We start from the raw sequence: 26,348 nt of genomic DNA on the forward strand, positions 1-26,348 counted from the left end.
CTCTCCCCGGGGCTGAGCGGGATCAGAGCAGAGCTGAGCTCTGTCCCTGTCCCCTGTCCCGAGTTGTGTCCCTCGCTGTCCCCAGCAGCCCAAATCCCTGGGGGTGCAGGGCAGCCAGGCTGGTTCCCCCCCTTGGGCTGGGCTTTGTCCCCACCCTGAGCCCCCTCACAGCCCTGGGCTGGGCAGGAGCCTCGTGCCAGGAGAGGGCAGCTCTGGTGAGGGCAGCTGTGCTGCTGCTTGGAACCAGCCCCAGTGCCCCATCCCCATCCCATCCCATCCCCATCCCCATCCCATCCCATCCCATCCCATCCCATCCCATCCCATCCCCATCCCATCCCATCCCATCCCATCCCTCAGACCCTCAGCCTGCCCAGCTGGGCTCAGGCTGGGCCGGGCAGCAGCAGCCCCTGCTCTGTGCCCTGGCTTTGCCCCTGGGGCCAAGGCCAGGCTGGCCCTGCCCTGGGAGGAGCTGCTGGGGTTTTGGGGATCAGGGAATGTCCTGCTCCAGCTGCCTGGGGGGGAACCTTCCCTGCCCCCCCTGCAAGGAGCAGCAGCTGCGGGACCTGCAGGAGCTGCAGCCCTCCCACCCTGGGAGCTGCTGTCCCACCCGAGCCCAGCCCCAGGGCTCTGCCAGCTGCCAAGACCAGGCCTTAAACCAGGACTTCAGTCAGGCCTTAAACCAGAACTTCAATCAGGCCTTAAACCAGGACTTCAGTCAGGCCTTAAAACCAGGATTTCAGTCAGGCCTTAAAACCAGGATTTCAGTCAGGCCTTAAACCAGGATTTCAGTCAGGCCTTAAACCAGGATTTCAGTCAGGCCTTAAACCAGGAGTTAAATCAGGAGTTAAAATTGAACTAGGCCTTAAACCAGGAGTTAAAATTAAATCAGGCCTTAAACCAATAGTTAAATCGGGAGTTAAAATTAAATCCGATGTTAAACCAGGCCTTAAACCAGGCATTAAATCCGGAGTTAAAATTGAACTAGGCCTTAAACCAGGAGTTAAATCAGGCCTTAAACCAGGAGTTAAATCAGGAGTTAAAATTGAACTAGGCCTTAAACCAGGAGTTAAACCAGGCTGTAAACCAGGCCTTAGACCAGGACTTAAACCAGGCCTGACCTGGGCTCTCCCCTGGCCTCAGTGCTGGGAGCTGCAGTGCGAACAGGAGAAGGGATCTGGAGCACACGGCCCTGCTCCTCCAGGCTCAGCTATAATCACAAATGGGTTTGTTTCTAACCCCTATTAATTACTGGGTTAATTACTGCTCAATTAACAGCGCTCGCAGGGGCTGCAGCCCTGGCAGGTGGGCACTGGCAGTGGGGGGCAGCGGTGCCACTGCCCCTGTGCAGGGCAGGCAGGAGTGGCTGGAACTGCCCTGCATCCTGGCTCAGCTAGAAAAACGTGCAATAAATTAATTTTCAAGCCTCTTTGCATTGCTTTTATGAATTGTTTCTCCGGGTTGCTGTCAGATAAAGAGCCGGAGTTGGCAGTGGGGACCTTTAAATAAAATCAACCCAGCTTTACGTTTTGTGCTGAAACGATGTTCCCCTGCTTGGGGAGGGAGCGGCAGGAAAACGAGGGGCCTCGTCCAGAATCCCAGGATGGTTTGGGTGGGAAGGGACCTCAGAGCCCACCCAGTGCCACCCCTGCCATGGCAGGGACACCTTCCCCTGTCCCAGGTGCTCCAAGCCCTGTCCAACCTGGCCCTGGGCCCTGCCAGGGCTCCAGGGGCAGCCCCAGCTGCTCTGGGCACCCTGAGCCAGGACCTGCCCACCCTCACAGGGAACAATTCCTGCCCAAAATCCCATCCCACCCTGTGCCCTTTCAGCTTCAACCATTCCCCCTGTCCTCATCGCTGCTACTCCAAATCTGGGTACTGCCTGCTGGGAGGGCACGAGGGAGCCCAGCTCTGCCCCAAACCCACCCCAAACTCCAGCAGGGAGGAGAGAGAGCCCCAAACCCACCTCAAATCCACCCTAAAACCCCAGCAAGGAGGAGAGAACCCCAAACCCACCCCAAACCCTGGCAGGGAGGAGAGAGAGCCCCAAACCCGCCCCAAACCCACCTCAAATCCACCCCAAACCACTGGAAAGAGAACACCCCAAATCTTCAGCAGGCAGGAGAGAGCCCCAAACCCACCCCAAACCCCGGCAGGAAGGAGAGAGCCCTGCCCTGACTGCCGGGATTGTCCCCAAACCATCACCCAGGTGGGGCCACAGCGCTGTCCCCTCCAGCCCGGGCACCTCCAGTTTGGGACAAGCCCCTTCAGAGCCGCCCCAAACGCCACCCCCGGCCCTTCCCGGCCCCACTGCCGGGCCAGCCCCGGCCCCCAGCGCCTTTCACGCCTCCGGGCCGGAGTGTCAAGTGGATTTTTGAGCCTTAACTCGGAATTTCATGGCTTTTGTGGCTCCAAATCAGGCCCCTAATGCCATTTAAACCTTGGCTTTTCCAAGCTGATAAACGCCCGGGAAGGTGCGGGGACAGGGAGGAGCCTCCTGCTTCCCTGGGGTGGGGAAAAGGGGCCTGGGAGGGCTCGGGGGCTCTGCGTGACCCCAGAAATGAGCAGTGCCAGGTCTGGAGTGCCCGGTGGAGCTGCAATCCCATCCCCTGGCTCTCGGCAATCCCGGGCACATCCTGGAGCCGGGAGCAGGGCAGGAGGATGAGCCAGGCTCTGGCTGGGAAGTGGCAGAATTTCCCTGGATAAATGGCAGAATTTCCCTGGATAAATGGCAGAATTTCCCTGGGTAAGTGGCAGATTTTCCCTGGACAAATGGCAGGTTTTCCCTGGATAAGTGGCAGATGAACTGGGAATCCGTGTGGGATGAGCTGGGAGAGGAAGAGGAGGAGGCTCTGCCCAGGAGAGCAGCTCGGGATCAGCCCCTGCTGCCCTGGCACTGAGCAGGGAGGATTCTGCTTCCTGGGCAATCTAAAAACTTTTTAAAACCCTGAAAAGCAAACCAAACCAAACCCACAAAAAAAAAAACCCAACAACTGCAACAACAGCAACCAAAAAAACCCCAAGAAACCAAAGAACACCCAAAAAACCAAGCCACAACAAAACACAAAAGAAAAGAAAACAAAAACAAAACCAAGAGAAAACCCACAAAAAACCCACAAAACAAACAAAAAACCCCACAAAACAAAAACAACAAAAAAAAATCAAAAACCCAAACAAACAAACAAACAAACAAAAAACCCCACAACCAAACCTCCCCCCAAACAAAGGGGGGGGGTGTCCCCAATGGGGCAGGGACCCCCAATGGGGCAGGGGGTGTCCCCAATGGGGCAGGGACCCCCAATGGGGCAGGGGGTGTCCCCAATGGGGCAGGGGGGTCCCCAATGGGGCAGGAGAGTCCCCAGTGGGACAAGAGTGTCCCTGATGGGACTGGGGGGTCCCCAGTGGGGCAGGGGTGTCCCCAATGGGGCAGGGACCCCCAGTGGGGCAGGGGGTGTCCCCGATGGCTTTTGGCTCTGGGAGGGGGGGGCAGAGGAGACCCCTGAGGGGTAAAAAATGAGCTCTAAATCCCTGCCCTGGCAGCAGGAGCACCCGCTCGGAAGCTGGCACCAAATCTGATTTTTTTTTTCCTGGGAAATTTTTGCTTTCCACGTTCTGGGACACGTCGGGGTCCCTGCAGAGCTCCTCTGGTGCCAGCAGTGCCCCCCTGCAGCTGCAGCCTCCTGAACCCCCCTTCCCACAAACTGCTCTGGGGGGACCTTCAGGGCTCCCTCTTCTCCCAGCCTGCCTGATTTCCTCCCAAAAATCCCAAATCCGGCGTCCTGGGGCGGGGATTCCCCGTGTTCCCCGCACCCCACGGGCTGGCTGTGCCCGGTGCTGGTGCCCTGGCGGGGCACGCTCCCCCCACGGGGACAATTCCCGGCTCGGGGGCGGCGGTTTCCCCTCATTTCCCAAGCAGAGGCTGGAAAATCTCCCGGCACAGGAGGGGAGGCCGTTTGGGATGCGGGAAAGGGAATATCCCACAGGCTGCGGGATGAAGGGAATGTCCCACACGGATCTCACGGAGTGAGACCCCCCAGAAAACATCCCCCCGTCCCTCCCTTCCTCCCCTCGCAGTCCTGGCAGGGATTTTTGGGAGCAGCCCGCGCCTTCCCGTTTTTCCATCCCCCGAATAAAAGGATGATGAGGAGAAACGAGCCGCGGGAGGGAGCGTGGGGACAGGAGAGGGAAAAACGCGGCGCGGGCAGAGCCAGGAACGCTGAGCGTCATCCCGGGGCTTTCCGGGGCAGAAGAGCCCCCCCGGGCTGGTTTTCCTCTCTTTCTGCCTTTTTTGATTTCTCCCTTTCCCCATTTCTGCCCGGGCTTCTCCTCCCCGGCCCCGGGGGCGCTCGGGGGCTTTGGGGGAGCGGAGCATCCCCGGGGGCTGCGGGCAGGGGGAGTTTGCGGTACCGGGAGGCAGCGGCAGATGGAGATCGTTATCCCGCTCTCCATGGGAAAACGGGATATAAAACGGGAAAAGTGGGGGGAAAACCGGGAAAAGCGGGGGAAAAAACGGGAAGAAAAAAACGGGAAAAAAACTGGGGAAAGTGGGGAAAAAACGGGAAAAGCGGGGAAAAAATGAAAAAAAAAAAAAAAAAAAAAAAAAAAAGGAAAAAACCGGGGAAAACCCAGGGAAAGCCGGGGAAAAACGGGAGAAGCGGGAAAAGCGGGACAAGCAGCGGATCCCGCCGGGCTGCCAGGCCGGGATGGCTCCTCCGGGGGCTCGGCCGGGAGCTGATGGCACCAGGGCTGCAGGAGGAGGTGCCGCGGGGCCGGGAGGGTTCAAGAAGGGGAAGAGCCGCAGGGTTCAGCTCTGGAGCCGGATTTTCCCACAGGGAGGGTGGGAGGAAGCCGGGAAAGAAACAGCGACAGCGAGAAAGAGGAGAGGGTTTGAGGGCGTCGTCCCCGCTCCACAAACAAACCGGGGGTTTAAGAGCACTCCCCTTCCCCTCCAAAAATGCTGCAAAATCACCGAGAGGCTCCTAATATTTAACATTTTTGTTAAAGCCGCGGGTCCTGGAGTCATGAGAATGCGGCGGGATGTCAGCCTCCAGCTAAAACAAATAAAGCGGGGATTCACATCCCCCAGGCTGACACGGCAGAGCGGCACGGAGACGTGACCCCACCTCAGGGCCGGGAAAAGCCCTGGAGATGAAGGGCTGGGAGGCACGGAGCCCCTCAAGCACCCCCCGAATCTTTTACCAACCGAAGCTCGGGGTGCGCCGCTGCGGAGCGAGCGCCCTCCTTCCCACCGGGAAGCGCCCCCGGAGCCCTTCCTGCCGGGCTCGGGGCGTCTCCCGACCCCCGGAGCCGGGGATGCTCCGGCGGGAGGGCGCGGCTCTGCAGGGCGAGGGGAAACCGGAGCAGCGGCTCCCGCTGCCCCCGCGGGGCCGGGCCGGAGCCGCCTAAAGCCGGGGCCAGCCCGGCCCGGAGCGGAACCAGGGCAGGGCGGCCCCGGCCCCGGCTCTGCGGGGAACCCCCGGCCATAAATCATAAATCAAAAATCACTCCCCGCGGGCTGCCGGGCCCGCCGCGGCTCGGCAGGAGGAGCAGGAGGGCCTGGCAGAGGCGCAGAGCTGGCATTTGGGATTAGGAGAGAATTTTGGGATTAGGAGGGAATTTTGGGATTAGGAGAGGACCTTGGGATTAGGAGGGAACTTTGGGATTAGGAGGGAACTTTGGGATTAGGAGGGAACTTCAGGGTTAGGAGGGAATTTTGGGAACAGGAGGGAATTTTGGGATTAGGAGGGAACCTTGGGATTAGGAGAGGACTTTGGGATCAGGAGAGAATATTTGGGATCAGAAGGGAATTTTGGAATCAGAAGGGAATTTTGGGATCAGGAGGGAATTTTGGGATCAGGAGGGAATTTTGCCCCCCCCCACCTGGACCCCGGCCCCACCCGTGGCCGGATTGGTCCCGGGACTGGGAGGGGCCGGGGCTGGAGGGGGCACGGAACCACTCGGGGTCCCATGGGGTGGGACCTCGGAGGGTCAGAGCTGATCCATCCATGCAGAGCCATCCAAAATCTGGATCCTGGCCCATCCAAAGAGATGGAACCTGCTCCTTCCAAAGGGATGGATCCTGGCACATCCAAAGGTTGGATGCTGGGCCGGGGTGGGCAGGGGGAGCTCGAGCCCTTTGTCCCCGGGGGCGGGCACCATCCTTCAAACAGCAGTGCCCTCAAATGCCACATCCTCATCCTCCTCATCCTCCTCATCCTCACACAGCTCCTGGAGCACAAGCCTCATCCCCGCGGATGCTTTTCCCTGGCAGCGCCCTTTCACCCCAGCTGGGCCCTGTGCCCCCACAGTACCGCTCCTGGGGGTTATCCCCTAAATCTGCTCCCGTCCCTACACCCCAGCGCCCCCAGGCTCAGCAGCAGCGCAGAGACCTCCCCTCCCCCGCACCCCCAGCCCTCCCTCCCTCCCTCCGCAGCCCGGCTCGGCTGTTTAAAATGTATCAGCGCTTCCATCTCAGCTGCTGCTTTCCATCCCTCAGCGATAAGGGATCTGCGCGTACACAGCGCCCGGAACGCTGCGCTCCCTCCCGCCGATATTCCCCCCCGGGGCCGATTATCCGCATCCTCCCAGCGGCAGCCCCGCTCTGCCCTTGTTTTTTTTTTGGGGGGGGGGGATTTTCCCCCTCCACGCCACCCTTGGGTTTCGTGCCCCCGCCCCGAGCCGTGCTGGCAGATCCGAGATCACAACGCTGACATTTGGGCGGCCGTGCCGCAGTGCCAGGCGGGCAGAGCTGCCGGGGACAATCGATTCTCCCCGCTCCGGCTCCCGGTGCCGTCCGGAACATTCAATCCACGTGAGACCAGCCCTGCCCGCGCCTTCCCCCGGCTCGGGGGGAACGGGGCACCCCAAAAACCGGGAACGCTGCTGGAGCCGGGCAGGAGCAGCCGGGAGGGAAAAGGAAAAGGAAAAGGAAAAGGAAAAGGAAAAGGGAAAGGGAAAGGGAAAGGGAAAGGGAAAGGGAAAGGGAAAGGGAAAGGGAAAGGGAAAGGGAAAGGGAAAGGGAAAGGGAAAGGAAAGGAAAGGAAAGGAAAGGAAAGGAAAGGAAAGGAAAGGAAAGGAAAGGAAAGGAAAGGAAAGGAAAGGAAAGGAAAGGAAAGGAAAGGAAAGGAAGAAGCGCGGAGCAGGGTAAGCCATGCCCTCTGCACGGCCAAACCGGACCGTGCTGGGGTGGCAAACTGGGACCAGTCTGCCGCCCCTCCAGTGCCACATGCGCGGCCCAGGGAGGGCCGATAGCGCAGGGAAGGGCGACTCCAGCCGGGTGCCCGGGGAAAAGCACACGGTGGAACCCGGGGCCTTGCAGGGAACAGGGATAATGGCATTTTGGGCTCCCGGAGAGACTCGCTGGGTCCCAAATCCCCCGAGCTCCAGGTGTGCAGCCCAGTCCTCGGGGGCCGCGCTGGAGGCTCAGGGTGGGTGCGGTGGAGGCACCCAGAGGTGTTCCCAGGGGGATCCCAAACCCCTCCCGCGGGAATCCCTCCCCAGGCAGGGCGGTGCTGGATCCCTGCGGGGATGGGGAGGCTGAGGCACAGCACCGGGAGCGAGCCTGGGAAGGGCCTGAAGGCTCCGCAATCAACAGGGAGACAAGTGGGATTCCCATTCCTCGGGGAAGTGGTGGGATGGGAGCTCTGAGAGGAGCTGGAAAGCCGGGGGTGACATCTCCACGCGCCGGTGCCACCTCAGTCCTCGCCTCGCTGTGCCCCCGGACAGACCCTCGGGGTCTGGAGCAGCTGCGGGAGCGGAGGTGCCGGAGCGGGGCGCAGACCCCACCCTGGGTCCGTGGGGAAAGGCGGTGACGCCCGTGGCCCAGGAATGCGGCCCCCGGCTGGCCCCGAGCCCGGCTGGCCCCGAGCCCGGCTGGCCCCGAGCCCGGCTGGCAGGCGATGCGCGGGGACAGCTGTGCCCGGTGACATCAGCCCCGGCTGGGGAGCGCTGCCTCGGCCCGGGGCTCCTTCTCCAGGGGAAAGAGGGGGGAAGGAGCCCGTGCTGCCCTTAACCCTCCGCTTGCCGCGGGTCCGGGCAGCGCCGGCTCCCGAGGAGGAGAACGGGGCGCTCCCCGCACACCGATCCCGGCGCTGGGACCAAGGCGCGACCGCTCCATCGGCCAGAGGGGACGCCCCAGCCGGGCTGGGTCACGGAATAACCGCGGTGTTCCCCCCTCCAGCTGCCCAAAATCCAGCTGCGGGCCCTGTTTTCTCAGCCCTGGCTCTCTGCTGGTGCCTCCAGCCAGGGAATGCTCAGAGGAGGAGGGAGGGAGGGAGGGAGGGATGGAGGCAGCTCCAGCTGGATGCAGGCAGAGGGAGAGACCCGCAGGAAGGCTCGGAGCTGCCCCCGGGCTCCTCTTCCTCGGCAGCTCTGCCCTGGGCTCGGGGGGTCGCACATCAGCGATGGCCAAAGCCCACCCGGGCTGGTTTGGCTGTGCCCAGGAGGGGATGGTGGCGCCCAGGAGCTGTGCCAGCCCCGTCTGCTCCATCCAGCAGTGAACTCCCCTGCCGGTGCCTGCCAGGGCTTGCACAACTGCAGCTCTGCAGCTCCATTGGCCAAGAAGGGTTTTGCCAGACTCCCCACCGTGGAGCTGCTGCCCCTATGGGCACTGGGATGGCACTGGGGTGCAGTGGGAGGGCAGCTGAGGCACCCCAAATGTGCTGCCACGTGTGGTGAGAGGTGATTGAAGGTATTTATTAAGAGGTTTTAAGAGATCCACCTCAGGCAGCACAACCCAAAATGGTCACAAAATGAACCCAAGATGAACAAAAATGACACAAAATAAACCCAGATGAACCAAAATGACACAAAATGAACCCAAGATGAACCAAAATGGCACAAAATGAACCCAAGATGAACCAAAAATGGTCACCAAATGGACACCTGGTCAGGGGTCTCTCACTTTTAGAAGCTCTGCTCCATTTGCACACTGGAGTTCATTGTCCCATTCCAGCTTTAGCCCATGCAGTCCCATCCTGCTTGTTTTTCTCTCTCCAGCCCACGTCGTTTGTGCTCTTGGGCCTGAGGTTTGGATCATTTGTCCTTGGTCCCCAGCTGAAGAAGGAATTGTTTTGTCTCCCTGCTCTGTGCAGAGAGCTCTCCATCCCATAATACGAAGCCCAGACCCACACACTAAAGCAGCACAGAATGTGACAAACAGAAAAGCCAAAACCTGAGGCCTCAGAAGGATTCACAAATCACAGCACCATGGAAGGGTTGGGATGGAGGAACCTCAGAGCCCCTCCAGTGCCGTGGCAGGGGCACCTTCCCCTGTCCCAGGCTGCTCCAGCCCCCTCCAGCCTGGCCTTGGCCACTGCCAGGGCTCCGGGGGCAGCCACAGCTGCTCCACAACCCCAAACCTCCCCCCGAGCTGCTGCTCCCCCAAATCACCCACCCGGGAGTGATGGCCGAGCCCCCAGGAGATGCTGCCCCACCCGGTCCCCTTTCACCTCCACCCCTGGCTGGAAACCACTGGGCCAGGCCCAACTGGGCCCAGCTTTGCTGCTGGGCTGGTGGGGGAGGATCGGGTCAGCAGGGATGGGATGGGATGGGATGGGATGGGATGGGGTTGGGCGTCAGCCCTTGGGAACGTGATCCCTCCTGGGCCTGGTGTTTCCCCTGAACCGTCAGTCAGGGGTTTTGCAGCCAGAGCTGCTGTGAAACCCAAGCTCAGCTCCTGGGCAGGGCGAGGGGAGCCTGGGCAGTGCTTTACCCCCTTTGTGGGGGTCCCTGGAGCACCATCAGCCCCCCGTTCCAGGGGCTTAACCCCTTGTGAGGGGTCCCTGGAACAGCCTCAGCCCCCCCATTCCTGGGGTTTAACCCCTTGTGAGGGTCCCTGGAGCCCAGGTAAATCCTGGGATTCCCCCTCTCCCGCCCTGTGCTGTTGAAGCTCTGCACAGGTGACACACAGAAAAGCTCCTTCCCACAGCGAAATTCCTGTCCAGCACAGGGAAATTTGGGCTGGCAAAAAGAAATTCCTGTCCAACACAGGGAAATCTGGGCTGGGAAAGGGAATGGGAACAGTTCCCTGAAACGGGAACTCTCTGGGTTCCTTTCCGAGCTGGGTGGTTTCAGCCCCTTGGAGGACACGGGGCGCCCAGCCAGGCGCGATCCCGCCCCTCGGGAGCTGCTTCCTCTCCCATTCCCGGACCGACGCCCGTCCCCCGAGGATGAGGAGGATGTGGAGCCGCCCGGGCTGCGGGGAAGGCGATAATTCCCCGCTCACACCTGCGCTTACAGCCCGCGCCTCCCCCCTGTCAGCTCCTTTAAGGGCGCTGACAGCTCGCCAGGGGCTCCCGCCGCTGCTTTCCCGAGCTGGGCAATGTGGGGAGCAGCTGCTGCCGGGGAGGGTCTCATCTTTCTGCTCCAGCCAGGGAGAGCCCGCCTGGAAGCGTCCCCAGCTCCCGATTTCACCGGGAACGCCGCGGCTTTGGCACCGCTTCAGTCCCGGCTGGGGGGAGGCAGCTGCGGCTCCTTCTCACAGCCTGGGAAAGTATTCAGGGCTCCGGTTTTCCCCAAGAGGCCTGAAATCCAAGCGGCTGCAGCTCCGGTTCCCCCCTCCATCCTCCTCCTGCTACTTTTCCATCCCCCTTTTCTCAGCCCAGCCTCACGGCCCTCATGGAAAATCCAGAGCTCGTCCCCGCTTTCCTGGGGACAGCAGGTCACCCATCCCATCCCATCCCATCCCATCCCATCCCATCCCATCCCGTCCCGTCCCGTCCCGTCCCGTCCCGTCCCGTCCCATCCCATCCATGTCCTAGGTTGACTGTATGATGCTTTTATCCCCAATTGTCTGTTCTGTTTATGCTGAATAATAAGTTTTGCACCTTTAAGACTTGTTCCAGGAGTGAAGGGGGGGAGAAGAAACGTGGAGTTTGTTTTCAGAAACTGCACTCACTCCTCCACATTCCTGCACCTGGACTGTGCTGTCTGCAGATGGACAGACAGCGAGACAGAGCTCTACTTTGCTTTTTAGTTAGTTTTAGCTTGCTGAGGCAAAGAAGTTCCCTGGACTGTGACTTTTCCTTTTCTTTTGACCTGCTCAAACCTGCTCTGGACTGAACACCAAGAACAGCACCGGCAGCTCGCACCTGTAGCCTACAGCACCCGGTACTCCCAGGTGGTCTCCCATCCAATACTAACCGGGCCCGACACTGCTTCGCTTCCGAGATCAGATGAGATCGGGCGTTCTCAGGGTGGTCCCATCCCATCCCATCCCATCCCATCCCATCCCATCCCATCCCATCCCATCCCATCCCCTCCCCTCCCCTCCCATCCCATCCCCTCCCATCCCCTCCCCTGCCGATTGATCCCACACCTCCTGTCCCCAAGTAAATTAACCCATTCCCTCCCTGCTGTGTGATTCCACACAGTAATTCCCCACACAGTGACCCCAACCATTCCAAGATACTCCCTGAAGTTACACCCTCGTTTTCCAGCTCCCTCTGCTTGGTGAGGGAATATTTTCCTGTGCTTTTCCAACTCCTAAACACAGAACCTGCAGGAGGAACCTCCCAGTGAACGATGAGCTCCATCCGTGCCCCTCACCCTGCAGCTGGGAGCGCTGCTGATCCCTGTTTGACAGAGGAGGAATTCAGATCCAAATCCAGAGATTCCCATCCCTGTTTGATAGAGCAGGAATTCAGATCCAAAGGGGTTCCACAGATTCCCATCCCTATTTGACAGGAGAAATTCAGACCCAAAGGGGCTCCAGAGATTTCCACCCTGGATTCCCATCCCTGTTTGATAGAGGAGGAATTCAGACCCAAAGGGGTTCTGCAAATTCCCAGCCCAGATTCCCAGCCCTCTTTGATGGAGGAGGAAGTCAGATCCAAACCCAAAGGGGTTCTGCAGATTCCCATCCTGGACTGATACAGGAGGAATTCAAGGGTTCCCCAGATTCCCATCCCTGTGTGTTAAAGGAGGAATTCAGACCCAAAGGGGTTGCCCAGTTTCCCAGCCCAGCACAGTGGACACGGACAGAATTCCCACAGATCCCTGGGACTCCTGTTTTAGGAAGTTTATCCCTGTTTTACTAGGAGGAGCTCCCCAGCAGTGATTCCTACAAAAAGCCACCAATTTTTCCCCAGCAGGGAGCTGGGGCACAGCCAGAGCCGCTGGATTTTCAGTGGATGTCTCAGGGGTTTGGGTGCACCTTGGTGCCCCCATTCCCATCCCCATCCCCAGGGTTTGGGTGCAGCCTGGTGCCCCAATCCCCATCCCCATCCCCGGGGTTTGGAAGCAGCCTGCTGTCCCCATTCCCATCCCCATCCCTATCCCAGGGGCTTTGGGTGCACCTTGGTGCCCCCATTCCCATCTGGGGTGGGTCGGGTACAGCTTGGTATCCCCATCCCGGATGGTTTGGGTGCAGCCTGGTGCTCCCATCCCCATCCCAGGGGGTTTGGGTTCAGCCTGGTGACCCCATCCCCATCCCCATTCCCATCTCCAGCCCCATCCCAGTCCCCATCCCAGGGATTTGGGTGCACCTTGGTGCCCCTATCCCCATTCCCAACCTCATCCCAGGGGGTTTGGGTTCAGCCTGGTGCCCCCATCTCCATCCCAGGGTGTTTGGGTGCAGCCTGGTGCTCCCATCCCCATCCCCGTCCCCATCCCCATCCCCATCCCCAACCCCATCCCGGGGATTTGGGTGCAGCCTGGTGTCCCCATCCTCATCCCCGGGGTTTGGGAGCAGTCTGGTGTCCCCAACCCCATCCCCATCCCAGGGAGCAGCCTGGTGCCCCCATCCCCATCCAGGGGTTTGGGAGCAGCCTGGTGCCCCCATCCCCATCCAGGGGTTTGGGAGCAGCCTGGTGCCCCCATCCCGGGAGTTCTCCCAGCCGCTGGAGCACGGGGACAGGCGCGGGACGCGATGGCAGCGGTGACAAACAAGGCAGAACAGCGCTTGTGACGCTCCGTGAATTAATCAGGAGCGGGGCCGCGTGCTGGGCAGACAAGCGCTGGAATCGCGGCCGGCCGTGATTCAATTAGAGCGCTCTGCACCGACGGCAACGGCCGCGCTCCAGGGAACGGCCCGGGGGCAGCACCTGACCCGGGCCAGCCCGGGACAGGCAGGGACTGGGGCAGGGACTGGGGCAGGGATTGGGCAGGGACTGGGAGAGCGGTTTGGGCTGGGATTTGGGCAAGGGCAAGGATTTGGGCTGGGGCAGGGATTTGGGATGGGGCAGGGATTTGGGCTGGGATTTGGGGTGGGATTTGGGCAGGGATTTGGGCAGGGACTGGGGCAGGACTTTGGGCAAGGGCAAGGATTTGGGATGGAGAAAGGATTTGGGCTGGGATTGGGTCAGGGATTTAGGCAGGGATTTGGGTTGGGATCTGGGCAGGGGCAGGGATCTGGGCAGGGATTTGGGCAAGGGCAGGGATTTGGGCAAGGACAGGGATTGGGCAGGAATTTAGGCAGGAGGAAAGGGAGAGGGAGGCATGGCTGGACACAATCGGGGAGAGGGAAGGGCTGGAAGGGAACAAGGGGAAAGCGATTTCCATTTCCCTCAGAAGCCGAGGTGCAAGGGAAGGGTTTTCTGTGAATGAGGAGAGAACAGCAGCGGTTCAGAAGTCACCAGTGAGGGCACTGGGGGAGGGCAGTGTGACAGCTTTTCCTGCCAGAGGAAGGTGCAGGAACCCATGAGGCAGCCATGGATCCAAAACAGCTCCAGAACAGCTCCTGGACAGCTCCAGGCACAGCTCCAGAACAGCTCCTGGACAGCTCCAGGCACAGCTCCAGAACAGCTCCTGGACAGCTCCAGGCACAGCTCCAGGCACAGCTCCAGAATAGCTCCAGAACAGCTCCAGCCTGGCTGAGCTCTGGAGGGGCCAAGCCCAGCCCTGGCAGAGGCTGAGCCCTGACCTGGCCGAGATATGGATGGAACCTGAGGAGCTGGGATTTGGCACCAGGCTGGTTTTGCTCCCCCAGCAGTGCCAGGCTCCCTCCTCACACCCTGCCCTGTCCCTCATGGACAGCCCCTGCCCAGTGTCTCATTTTGCTCATTGGGGTGAGAATTGTGGAATAAATCAGGAATGCCTGACTGCAGGTGCTGGAGGTGCATCAGTGTTGAGGGGTGTGGGAGCAGAACCCACCCAGCCCCTTCTCCTGTTTTGGGAGCTCTCCCCCCTCACAGCCAGATAAAATCAATAACTTCTGAAAGCCCTCCTCTCCCACAGCCAGATAAAATCAATAATTTTTGAATTGTTGGGCCCTCCCCACAACTCCCAGAGCTCAGCCTGAACCTGATCATAAGGATGCCCCAAAAATGAGGGAATCTTGGAGAAAACCTCCAACAGCGGCTCGAGTACAGCTGGGAGGGAGGGAAGGGCCGGGGAAGAAGAAGTGAAATGCTCTGGGGTGGACCTGGGGCCAGCCCATCCCCTGAGGGACTGTGGGAGAGGTCCCTGGAAGGGATGAGGGGTTTTCCATGGGAAATGTGGCCGTGGGAGGGATCCCGCAGCACCCCAAACTCCTCACCGGCCCCAGGGCACGGAGCTCAAGGGGCATCTCAAAACCTGCCCCGGCGCTGGGAGGGGAATTTGGGATGAGATAAAGGAGTTCCTCTGCAAACACCTCGTGGAGCACCGGGAGCAAGGGCTGTGAAATGGAGCAGAACCGAGCCCGCTCCCATTAATCCATTTATCCATTTATCTCTGTCCTCCGCCCGCCTCCCGCACACATCGCCCCCTTTTCCTGCTGGGAACTTCGAGAGAGTTAAGGATTCTTTTCTTTTCTTTTCTTTTCTTTTCTTTTCTTTTCTTTTCTTTTCTTTTCTTTTCTTTTCTTTTCTTTTCTTTTCTTTTCTTTTCTCTCTCTTTCTCATTCTCTCTTTCTTCCTGTGTTTTTCTTTCTCTTTCTATTTCTTTCTCCCTCCATCCCTTTCTCTCTTTTTTCTCTCAATTTTTCTCTCTCTTCTTTTTTCTCTTTTTCTCTCCCTTTTTCTCTCTCTTCTCTTTATCTCTTTTTCTATCTCTCCTTCTTTCTCTCTCTTTTTATCTCTTTCTCCCTCCATCCCTTTCTCTCTTTTTTCCTCACCTTTTCTCTCTCTTTCTTTCTTTCTCTCTTCCTCCTTTTTAAAATTCTCTTTCTCTCCTCCTCCTTTTTTTTTTTTAATTCTCTTTTTCTCTTCCTTTTTCTCTCTCTCCGCCTTTCTCCCTCTCTTTCTCTCTCCATTTCTCTCTCTCCCAGCCCGGAGTGCCGGAGCCGGGGCCGGTCCCTTCCCCGCTCTCCCAGCCCGGCTGCGGCAGCGAATTTCCAATTTTCAGCTCATCTCAAGGTCGTGCCAAGAGGCGCAGAGGCCCTGGTAGGACATAATGGCAGAAGAATTGTAAATGTTGCTTTTAGTGAATGCGGAATGAGGCAGGGCCAAAGAGGGGAAATTTTCCATCCGGAGAAGGGAATGCATTTTCTGCCGCCCGCGCCGCATTAGATTTCCAGAGGTGCCCGGCACCAGGTACATGTCATTAGTAACACTTTGCGTGGTAATGAATCCTTTTATTTCCCTTCCACACAGCTCATGAATACATAAAGAGCCGCTCTGAGCCGCATCTGCCTCAGCTGCGGGAGCCTCTCAGAACTTAATTCCGCATCCTCTCCAGCCGGGTGGCGAACCCAGCTGGGGCCGGCCTTAAAGGCGCAGGTGATGCCGTTTGGGGCTGCCTAAAACCAGAGCCAGACGAAATTAAGGGAATAAAAAGCGGGTGGATTTAATTAAGGGGTTTCAGGTACATCTCAGGCAGGTGCTACACCCAAAAATGGACCACGGCTCACGGGTTTTCTCACTTTGATAACTCCGGTCCATTTGCATATTGGGGGTTAATCCTCCAATTCCAGCTTCAGCTAATGAAGTCATTTACCCCGAGCTTGCTCCCCCCATCTCCCTTCTGTTGAATTTCTCGGGGCCTGAGGCAGTGAGGTGTCCTTGATTGCCCGGCCTGGAGAGGAATTGTTGTGTCTGCCCAAAACAGGAGAGCAGCAGCTGACCCTGCGTGTGGAGTATGGAGTTGTGCACTACAGAACCGCAGGGTTACAAACACACGGAACATAGAAAAGCTCAAACCCTGAGGCGCCACAGGGAATTCGGAAAACCCCCAAGGAATCCCGGCCGGAGCGGGGAGCCATGCCTGGGTCCGGGATTCCATCCCTGGGTCCTCCTGGTTCCCACCGGCCTCGCCAGGGAGGAGCTTCCTCTGCCCTTCCCCAGGGCCTGCCCAAGCCCCGCTGTGGCCACAGTGGGCTCGGGCCGGGGCTTTGGGTGGCCCGGAGTGGGGCCGGTGCCGCTCCAGCGGGAAAACCCCTCCGGCAGAGCCGCGGATGGCCGGGCGCTTCCCGGGCTGCCCGGCAGGAATCCCAGCGGCACGGATCCCCTGCGTGCTTTGGAGCCTGCGGCTTTCCTAATGGCGGGAAAGTGATGGGAATCATAATAAAAATAAAATAAAATAAAATAAAATAAAATAAAATAAAATAAAATAAAATAAAATAAAATAAAATAAAATAAAATAAGTAATTAATACAAAGGTGGTGATGATGATGATGATCATGGTGATGATTGTGATGGTGGTGATGGTGATAATGATGATGGTGGTGATGATGATGACAACGATGATGATGATGACGACACCCCAACCCCCGGTGCTTTTGTGTCTCCCCGTCCCCTCAGGCACAGCCCCTGCAGGAGCTGTCGGAGGTGGCTCCCAGGGCAGGAGCGTTCCCGGCACCTGTGGAGTGTGGCTGGAGATGGAATCCAGCCTCGAGCCCGGCACGCCCGGCCCAGCCCGGGTCGGTCCCAGGGAGCCTCCCGAGCTCCCTCCAGCCGTTCCCTGGGGCTCCAGAGCTTCCCTGCAAAGCCATTCCCACCCCGGGGCACCCCGGAGCATTCCCAGCAATGGGAACGGTGAGGCTGGGAAGGGTTCGGAGATTCCCGGGTCGGGGAGGGACCAGAGAGCTGCAGCCACTCTGGAAATGGGGGGTTTGGGAAATGGGGGGTTTGGGAAATGGGAGATTTGGGATATGGGGGATTTGGGATATGGGGGATTTGGGAAATGGAGGATTTTGGGAATGGGAGATTTGGGAAATGGGAGATTTGGGAAATGGGGGATTTGGTAAGTGGGTGGGTTGGGAAATGAGAGATTTGGGAAATGGGTGGATTTGAGAAATGGGAGGTTCAGGAAATGGGAGGTTCTGGAAGGAGCCGGCTCTGGAAAGCCCCAGCTCTTCCCATCCTGGCCAGGAGTGAGCCCCAGGGATCATTGCCCCCCTAGAACATGGGCTGACACCCGGCATTCCCGGCGTTCCCAGACCCCGTGGGCCCAGCAGGGTCAGGATGGATCCTCCCAGCATTGGGAATCCCTTGGGAGGCGTTCAGAGGGTCCCAAGCAGAGCTGGAGCCGGGGGTGGCTCCGAGCTCTGGAGCTGTCTGGGAAGGGCTCTGGAATGGGAGCAGGGCTGGGCCGAGCAGTCCCTGAGCTGTACCCGAGGTGTGACAGACAGGGACTGGGGACAGGGACAGCTCTGGGCCAGGGTGGGGACAGCTCAGGACAGGGACATGGACAGCCTGGCTGGGGATGGGGACAGCCCAGCTGGGGACAGCTCTGGGGCTGGGGACAGCTCAGGACAGGGACATGGACAGCCTGGCTGGGGATGGGGACAGCCCAGCTGGGGACAGCTCTGGGGCTGGGGACAGCTCAGGACAGGGACATGGACAGCCTGGCTGGGGATGGGGACAGCCCAGCTGGGGACAGCTCTGGGGCGGGGCAGGGAGGAGCGGCTCTGTCCCAGCACCTGGAGTTGACACGGATCTGCTTTTCCTGTGTCCCATCCCAAGGGGAGTCTGGCTCTGGGAGTGGCTCCATGGAGACACATCTGCGTTAGTTTGGGTTAAAATCCTGTGGGAATGGGAATGGGAATGGGAATGGGAATGGGAAACGTTCCCGGTGAGGCCAGGAGTGCACAGACCCTTTGTCTACAGTTTGGGTTAAAGGAACAAACTCTGGGAGAATAAACCCCAAACACCAATAAAACACCAAAACCCAATAAAAACCCCAAAGGTGAGCCCCAGCCCCACCCACAGTCCCAGGGAGAGCTATCCCGGGAATGCTCTCCACGTGCTCCAGCCTCTCCTGGAACTCATTCCTGAATTCCCATCATGGATAAGGAAGGGTCTGCCCATCCCCAACCCCATCTCCATCCCCATCCTCATCCACATCCCCATCCTCATCCCATCCCATCCCATCCCATCCCATCCCCATCCCACTGCCTTGACCTGTCCTCCTTCCCCTCCCTGACTCCTCCTCTCCTCCATTTCAAGGAAAGAAAACCCCACAATTTTGTTTTTATTTTATTTATTGAGTGCAGACCAAGCAGCTCCAGCTCCTGCTCAAAAGCTTTTTCTTCCCAAGTTCTGAATAATTTCTCGGCTGAAATTATCGATCGCCTCAAAAGCGCAGCTCGGCACTTCTCAGCACTTCTCCAGCCCAAAATCAATACCTGTTACTGGATATCAGGAGCTGCGAGGCTCTCGAGATGAAGGTGGTGAAAGTTAAAAGAATATGTTAATAAAAAATGAAATTATTTATAGCGGGGGCCGATTCCAAGGCTGCTCCGGCGCTCCTGTCCCAGGGCTGCAAGAATCCACAGGAAATCATTCCCTGAGAGCATCCAAGCACTGAGCACCAGGATTTCCTCATGGACAGGTCACAGGAATTCCAGATTTTAGCCAAAAATCCGGGAGCTGCGCCAGCCCAGCAGCTACAGGGCCAGCTCACCACCACCAAAAATCTGATTTTTCCACAAAACTCCTTGGAATTTGCAAACTAAAATGGAATGAATCCTCCCCCATCCCTGCTTGACGTGCTGATGAGCAGGACACAGATCCCAGAGTATGAATTTGGAGTGAAAGCTCCCAGCTTTGGGAGTAAAAGCTCGGGAATGGGGATGGAGGTCCATAAACTTTGAGGGAACCAAGGCCGGAGTGATCCCAGCGAGGTCCCCAATTCCTGCGGGGACACTGCGGGCAGGGACAGGCTGGAGAGGAGGGATGGAAATCACGGGCAAAGGGATTTTATTCCATGAAAAACAAGGATTGGGAGCGGCTGCTCAGGAGAAGCCTGCCCATCCCTGGATTCCTGGAGGAGGACAGGAGAAAAGCGGGGAGGAAAGGGACAGACCCTGGAAAAAAAGGGATAATTCCCAGCGGGGAGGAAAGGGACAAATCCCACCCAAGCCTTCCCAAAATCCGGCACAAAAACCTGGGAATGTTGGAGCTGGGCCCAAAATCTGGGATTATCCCACCCCACTCCAGGAAAATGTGTTGGAATGGAGGCAGGTTTTAAACTCAGGCTCACCCCAAAAGGAAGAGGGAACTTCCCAGCCCCAGCCTGGGATCCCGAGGGCTGCAGGGAAAACACAGGAAATCCTGGAAAAATCCCAGAATGGCTCGGCTTGGAAGGGCCTGGAAGCACATCCAGTGCCACCACCCCTGTCCCAACCCGGCCAACGTCCCTTGGACACTCCCAGAGATCCAGGGGCTTCTCTGGGAATTCCAGCCCAGCCAGGAGCTCCTTCCCAAAATCCCACCCAAACCCCTCTAGTGATGGTGTCGGACCATTCCATGGAGGAGCTGGAAAAGGCCAAGCCTGGCACGGCTGCAACACCGGGCCCTGCCCATCCTCCCGCTCCACGCTTATTTTTAAATAAAAATGATATTTATTTTTAAATAAAAAAGCCCTAAAAAAGAGGGAGGACAAAGGGACGGAGCCATCCTGGGATGTGCAGCTGGGATGGGCTGGGAAAAACTTACTGGAGGTTTCTCAAAAATTATGTTTTACCCCCAAAATTCCCCCATCATTTCCGTATTTTACCCCCAAAATGACCCCTGTTATTTCCACATTTTACCCCAGAAATTCCCCCAGTAATTTCTGTATTTTACCCCCCCAAAATTCCCCTTATCATTTCAATATTTTAGCCCCAAAATTCCCCTTATCATTTCCATATTTTACCCCAAAAATTCCCCAATTATTTCCGTATTTTACCCCGACAATTCCCCCTATAATTTCCGTATTTTACCCCCAAAATTCCCCCTCTCCCTCCTTTCCAAGCCGGCTTTCCATCGCTCATCCTGCTGCTCCCAGTGGATTTTCCTGGATAGCTGTGGGGGTTAAAGACCCCCCTCCCTGCCGTGCTGTGCCCCCCAAATTCCAGCTCCTCCCTCACTTCCCAATCCCGTAATTCCCGTCCCTCCCCGGCGCGGGGTCAGCGCCCCTCTGGTCCCCCTTGCAGCCGCCGCCCAGCCGGGGGAGCGGAATGGAAAAATAATTAAAGAATAAAAGGAGCGCAATCGGAGCCGGGCGCGGGCGATGCGCGGAGCCGCCAGATAACGGGCAGATGTGATTTTTGCAGATAAGCGTAGTAATTTAGATAAATCTCGAGGCTTTAGAGCCTTTCGCTTGCGTCCCTTTTCTTTCTGTCTGATTTTTTTCTTTTTTTTTTTTCAATTTTATCTCGCGAGTCAAGAGGAGGGGGAGCGGGGAGGAGGGAGGGGGGGGGAGGTTTAATCTTTGGGGAGTTTTTCTTTTCTTTTTAATGTGTTTTTCCCCAGAAGGTGGGATAATGGGAGCCGCTCTCCCCCCACGCACACTCACACACACACACGCGCGCTCGTGAGCCCGGGCTATGTTTTTTAAAAGCAGCGGACAAAAATCAAAATATTTGAAAATGTATTTCATGGTAATTATGTCATATTTCATGGGCTGATGCCACTACTGAAAGAGAGCCTGAATGCCTTAATTTGTATAGAAATTGTAATCATTTGTTCATTTCAAGGTGAAAATTGCATTTTTTAATTTAAATTGTATCCTGCGTGATAGTCTATTATCTAGTAAAATTGTCTCCATGTCTGAATGCCTTATATGCAGCTGCAATGCTTGTTACAAATCCAGTTATATTCATAAAAGCTTTGTCCATGTCTCGGGAAATGTGAACAGTTTCTTCTGGGTTTCTTCTCTCCCTTTTTTCCTTTTTTTCCCCCCTCTTCCCTCCCATCTTTGTCCTCCCCCCTCTTCCCCTTCAAATCTTTTTTTTTTTTTAATTTTTTTTTTTTTTTTTGTCTCCTGGTTGAAATAAACCCAAATCTGCCATTAATAATAATTAGCCTGGCTCTGTACAAAAGGCAGTCCTGGGTGGAATTCGGGGTGAGGGACGTGCAGGAATCAGCCAGGATTCCTGAGTGTTAAATTAATTAATTAATTTTTATTTATTTCTTTCCCAGTCGAGGAAAATAAAAAGGGATGAGAGGAGGGAAAGGAGAAAGGAGAGAAAGGTGGGGATGAGGGGACAGGGTCCGTGAGGCAGATCCGGCACAGGGAACTCGATCCCAAAGGAGCTGAGAGAGGGATTGCAGTCAAATTTGGGGATTTGGAGGATTTGGGAGGGAGAAGGATGCTTGGCTTACAACTCCTGGCTGTAGGAGAATATTCCCAATATTTTCCATCAGGAGATGCCCTGTCCTGCCCCTGGAATCCCAGTTGTTCCCTGGTGGATTTTTGGGGATGCCCAGGGGTGCTGAGGGAAAGCAGAGCCTGAGGAGGGAATTGGGGTGTCCAGGTTCCCCCAGCCCCAGGAAAATGGGATTTCTTCTCCTCCCGGGTCCTGCCCCACTCCTGGGGAATTCCAGGGGGGGATTGGGATGGAGGGAACCACAGACACCCCAAGCTGGGCCTGCTGCACCCCCTGAGGGTCAGAAGGACCTGGAAGCCTGCAGGGGGGATTCTGCCTTTTCCCGGGAATGTGGATTTGGGAACGCTGCACCTCACCCTGCTCCCTTCCCTTCCCCTAGCATCCCTTTTCCAGGAAAACTCTTCCAAAAGGAGATTTCCCAGCCTGGAGCAGAAGATGGGAATGCTGGCACAGGAGGGAGGAAGGGAATATTCTGGGAATGCAGGATGAGATGAGCTCCCACGTTCAAATTGTTAAAACTGTTAAAATTCCAGGCTGCTCTGCGCCAGGTGAGCGCGAGGCCGGGCCGGGATCTTAATTACAATTAATCCCGAAAAAAGAAAGGAGTGGGGCTGGCGTGGAAATCCTCCCTGAGGGACTTAATTCCCTCCCGTGTCCCTGGCCAGCTCGGAACTCCCTGATTTTATGCAGGGCCACAGCCCAGTTTAATCAGCTCGGGGCTGGAACCGCTCGGGAAGCGCCGAGAGCTCCGGCTCGGGGGAGTGGAATCCTTGGGATCAGCCACGGGGATATGGGGCAGGGAAACATCCCTGGGAATGGGAACAGGAACCTGGATGTGGGGTGGGAAAACATCCCTGGGATCAGCCATGGGATATGGGGCAGGAAAACATCCCTGGGATCAGCCATGGGATATGGGGCAGGGAAACATCCCCAGGATCAGGAACAGGGGATGTGGGGCAGGGAAGCATCCCTGGGATCAGCCATGGGATATGGAGCAGGGAAACATCCCTGGGAACAGGAACAGGAACCTGGCTATGGGGTGTGAGCTGGGAATGGCCCTGGGCTGTGGGATCAGGAACAGGGAGCTGGAAATAGGGCAGGAGCTGGGATGATCCTGGGCTGTGGGATCAGGAATGGGGAGCTGGGATGATCCTGGGCTGTGGGATCAGGAATGGGGAGCTGGGATGATCCTGGGCTGTGGGATCAGGAATGGGGAGCTGGGATGATCCTGGGCTGTGGGATCAGGAATGGGGAGCTGGGATGATCCTGGTTTGCCATAAAACATCCCCAGGATCGGGGATTGGGGATGGGATCCCGCCTGGGCCGGGCACGTTCCCTGTGGGATTTCCTGGGAATGTGGCTCCACTCGGAGTGAGAGGTTTGGGAGGTGGGAATGGCTGGGTTAGGGGCTATTGACCCAAAATATTTACCTACAATAATATCGAAAAAATACCTAAAATAATACCCACAACAACAGCTAAATGAAATACCTAAATTGCATACCTAGATAAAATAACATACCTAAAATAATGCCTAAAAAAAATCTGCATAAATTACCTGAAGTAATATGTAAATAAAATACCAAAATGAAATACCTGAAATAATACCCACAACAATACCTAAATAAAATATCTAAATAACATACTGAGATAAAATACCTAAGTAGCACACCTAAAATTATACCTGGATAAATTACCTAAAGTAACATGTGAATAAAATACCAAAATAAAATACCTGAAACAATACCTAAATAAAATAACTAAATAAAATACATAAATAAAAAATATATGTAACATACCTAAAATAATATTTAAATAAGTACTGAAAAAAACCCATAAAATAACCCCTAAAATAATACCTAAATAAAATACCTAGATAAAATACCTAAAAGAATATTTAAGTAAGTACTGAAAAAAAAACTAAAAAAACCCCTAAAATAATACCTAAATAAAATAATTAAAATAATCTCTAAATCACATACCTGGATAAAATACCTAAATAACATACCTAAAATAACACTTAAATAAGTACTAAAAAAAACCCCTGAAAAAACCCTAAAATAACACCTAAATAAAATGATTAAAATAATACCTACATAAAAACCTTTAAAAAACCCTAAATAAGTGCCTAAAAAGGCACCTAAAAATACCTAAATAAAATCCCTGAATCAAATCCCTAAGAAAACACCTTCATAAATCAGCTGAAATCCACCCCAAATGCGTTTGCTCCTCCTCCACCCCGAGGAACTGTGATCCCAAAAGGAACTCCAGGTGTTCCCAACCGGCCGTCCCCAATCCACACAAAACTTTGGGATTAATTCTGCCCGGGTGACTGAGCTGGGGGAAACGGCTTTTCCCAGGGGCTGGGATTCCTGCAGGAACGGGAACGGGAATGGGAACAGGAATGGGAATGGGAATGGGAATGGGAATGGGGAATGGGAATGGGGAATGGGGATAGGGATGGGAATGGGAATGGGAATGGGAATGGGAATGGGAATGGGGATGGGGACGGGGATGGGAATGGGAACGGGGACGGGAACGGGAACGGGAACGGGAATGGGAATGGGAACAGGAACGGGAGTGGGGATGGGGAATGGGAATGGGAATGGGAATGGGAATGGGGATGGGGATGGGAACGGGAATGGGAACAGTAATGGGAACGGGGATGGCAATGGGAATGGGCATGGGAACGGGAATGGGAACGGGAACGGGAATGGGAATGGGGAATGGGATGGGAACGGGAATGGGAATGGGAATGGGAATAGGGAATGGGGAATGGGAATAGGGAATGGGGATGGGGAATGGGAATAGGGAATGGGGAATGGGAATAGGGAATAGGGAATGGGGATGGGGATGGGGATGGGGAATGGGAATGGGGAATGGGAATGGGAATAGGGAATGGAGAATGGGGAATGGGAATGGGAATGGGAATGGGAATGGGAATGGGAATGGGAACGGGCATGGGGAATGGGAACGGGAACGGGAACAGGGACGGGAATGGGGATGGGGATGGGAACGGGGATGGGACTGGGAATGGGAATAAGAATGGGAATGGGAATGAGAATGGGAATGGGGATGGGGATGGGAATGGGAATGGATCCCTTCCAGCCCAGTATATTCCATGGTTTACAATCCTACAGTTCCATGATTCCATAACCCTGCAACTCCATGATTCCATAATCCCACAATTCTGTGGTTCCATAATCCTATAGTTCTGTGATTCTATAAACACACAATTCCATGATTCTCTAATCTAATCCTATTGTTCTGTGATTCTATAATCCTATAGTTCCATGATTCCCTAATCCTACAGTTCTGTGACTCTATAACCCTGCAATTCCATGATTCCATAATCCAACAATCCCATGATTCTATAATACTATAGTTCTGTAATTCTATAATCCTACAGTTCCATGATTCCCTAATCCTAGAATTCCATGATTCCACAATCCTACAATTCCGTGATTCTATAATCCCACAGTTCCATGATTCCATAATTCTACAATTAAAGGAACAGGAATCCATGCTCAGGATGGGCACCTGCCCTTCCCAAAAAACCCAGGTGCTGATGCCAAGCAGGAATTCTGGAGCCACTTCCCAAATTTTGGGGAGCAGAAGCTGAGGTTGGGGTGGGGAGGCAGTGCTGGGCCCATCTTCCCATGGGAATTCCTGGGAATTCCGCTTCCAGGGGCCTGGATCACCCTTTGGGATGGATTTTCTGCACCCATAAAAATCAGGATCCCAAACCCGCCCCAAACCCTTCCTGGATTCCCAAACCTGCCCCAAAACCTTCCTGGATTTTCAAACCCGCCCCAAACCCTTCCAGATTCCTAAACCTGCCCCAAAACCTTCCTGGAGCACCCACATCTGGCAGGGCCAGGGTTTGCTGCTCCCCTTTCCCCCAGATCTTTGGGATTTGGGGATTGGTCAGGATTTAAGGAGGTGGGCGAGGTTCCGGCCCATAAACCAACATGAAATTCCAGCTGCAAAACTCCCTTGGGAATCCCTGGTGCTGGAAAAGGCGATGGAAAAAAGGGAGAGATGGAAAAGGGTTCAAACCCCTTCCCCTAAAACATTTCATTTTTACTGCAAGAACCTTTCCAAAAAGGTTTAATTGCTCCGTTTTGAATAAAAAGAGAGGAAAAAATTCATTTTCTTTAGTTTGAACTTCAAAAAATGTTCAGACTCTCAGCTCGGAAAGGCAAAAATGTTTTGTTTCCCTTCCGGGTTGTTCCTCCCTTTCCTTGGAAAGGAATGAGGTGGGAAGAGCCTCGGCATGGAAACGGGATTTGCCTGTCCCTCAAACTCCCTCTGAGAACGGAATCGTGAGATTGCCGGGTTAAATTCCAGAATCACGGAATTGAAGGATGGAATTGTGGGATTATGGAATCACAGAGTCGTGGAATTGTGGGGTTATGGAACTGTAGGATCAGAGAACAATGGAATTGCAGGATTATGGAATCAAGGAACCATGGAACTGTGGGATTATGGAATCACAATTGTGGAATTGCAGGATTATGGAATCAAAGAACCGTGGAATTGTGGGATTATAGAATCATGGAATCATGGAATTGAAGGATCAGACAACCATGGAATTGTGGGATGATGGAATCACAGAATCGTGGAAATGAAGGATTATGGAATCACGGAATCATGGAATTGTAGGATCAGAGAACCATGGAATCATGGAACTGAAGGATCAGAGAGCCGTGCAACTGTGGGATTATAAAATCACAGAATCATGGAAATGCAGGATTATGGAATCAAGGAATCATGGAATCGTAGGATCAGGGAACTATGGAATTGCAGGATGATAGAATTGTGGAATTGCAGGATGATAGAAGCATGGAATCATGGAATTGCAGGATTATAGAATCACAGAATCATAGGATTTTAGAACA

The 26,348-nt window shown here is 55.5% G+C and overlaps 1 pseudogene; it reads right to left on the reverse strand.

The window, feature by feature from the left end:
• Positions 1-11,091: 11,091 nt before the first annotated feature.
• LOC128818483 (5S ribosomal RNA) lies at positions 11,092-11,209 on the reverse strand (annotated as a pseudogene).
• Between the last annotated feature and the right edge of the window lie 15,139 nt (positions 11,210-26,348).

The sequence above is a fragment of the Vidua macroura genome, chromosome 23, assembly GCF_024509145.1.
Source record: "Vidua macroura isolate BioBank_ID:100142 chromosome 23, ASM2450914v1, whole genome shotgun sequence".
Lineage (NCBI taxonomy): Eukaryota > Metazoa > Chordata > Aves > Passeriformes > Viduidae > Vidua > Vidua macroura.